The 390-nt window shown below is 46.7% G+C and overlaps 1 non-coding gene across 1 annotated transcript in view; it reads right to left on the bottom strand.

Annotated features, from left to right (window-relative positions):
* Positions 1 to 239: 239 nt before the first annotated feature.
* LOC143305892 (5.8S ribosomal RNA) overlaps positions 240 to 390 on the bottom strand; it is a 155-nt gene continuing 4 nt past the window's right edge. Inside the window, exon 1 of the ribosomal RNA XR_013063102.1 lies at positions 240 to 390. This exon is cut by the window's right edge and continues 4 nt beyond it. This is a non-coding gene — a ribosomal RNA (5.8S ribosomal RNA).

Here is a 390-nt window from a genome sequence, read left to right as displayed (position 1 = left end):
TTAGTGTATCGGTTGCGATTTTCGTCACATCGTTTCCACGACAAACGCCGACGAACTGCCCAACTATCGCTCGTACGTTGCGACTCTTTCTTTGTTTATCGTTCATTCATTCTTTCAATTTCGTTCGATAATCCCGCTCCGAAACGTTCTACTTTCGTTGAACGACGGCGAGATGTTTAGAAAGAAATGAATTACTCTTTTTTCGAGAAGCAAACGCAAGCAGTCTTTTGTTAAGAAAACGACCCTCAGCCAGGCGTGGTCCAGGAATTGTATCCGTGGACCGCAATGTGCGTTCGAAATGTCGATGTTCATGTGTCCTGCAGTTCACACGTTGACGCGCAATTAGCTGCGTTCTTCATCGACCCACGAGCCAAGTGATCCACCGTTCAG

Source organism: Osmia lignaria, chromosome 11, assembly GCF_051020975.1.
Source record: "Osmia lignaria lignaria isolate PbOS001 chromosome 11, iyOsmLign1, whole genome shotgun sequence".
Taxonomy (NCBI): Eukaryota; Metazoa; Arthropoda; class Insecta; order Hymenoptera; family Megachilidae; genus Osmia; species Osmia lignaria.
This window is presented reverse-complemented; position numbering and strand designations above follow the sequence as displayed.